Source organism: Rhagoletis pomonella, unplaced genomic scaffold (genome assembly GCF_013731165.1).
Source record: "Rhagoletis pomonella isolate Grant_MI unplaced genomic scaffold, Rhpom_1.0 Rhpom_scaffold_00145, whole genome shotgun sequence".
Classification (NCBI taxonomy): Eukaryota; Metazoa; Arthropoda; class Insecta; order Diptera; family Tephritidae; genus Rhagoletis; species Rhagoletis pomonella.
This window is the reverse complement of record NW_023458699.1, coordinates 120,454-121,072: the sequence shown is the minus strand read 5'-3', so window position 1 is coordinate 121,072 and position 619 is coordinate 120,454.

Genomic DNA, 619 nt, shown 5'->3' with positions numbered 1-619 from the left:
TCTTTATATATATGTACATGTAAGACGGGAATGCAGTTAAAATTCTTTGAAGATAATATTGAAGTAATTCTTAAAATTAGTATACGTACATATATATGAATTTATGCTGATGCGTTTCAATTGATACTAATTTGCAGCAAACATAGCATCGCACCTCAAAAGGTTAATTTGTTTGTTTACAGTTTTTGACATTGGCTTTGTTTTTTTTCGTTTCTAGCAGATAAACCTCAGGAAGAAGAAGAATTGGAAAATTTAGAGAATTACGCTCGCAAAGAGCGAAATAACGAAAAAGTAAAGAAACGCCACGATTGAGAGAAATAGAGATTGCGCCAATCGTGGTACCGCTAATCCGCTCTTTGGGATTTCGACAGAATCAGCTGTGCGTGACGTCATTTTGGTGCAATTGTTGGTTGTGAGCATACGAAAAAACCAAATAACAATTTTAATATTTGTGCGTTAATATTTCTGCGTGGTTTTAAACAATTATTGAGACATTACAAAGCAAAACGAAGTTTGCAGTGGCAAAGTGTAATAGTGACAACAAAAGGAAAGCGTGCGGATAAGTTTTTTTAGTTTCCTAAGAACGCAAATCTGGCGAAAAAGTGGAAGCAGTTGTGCC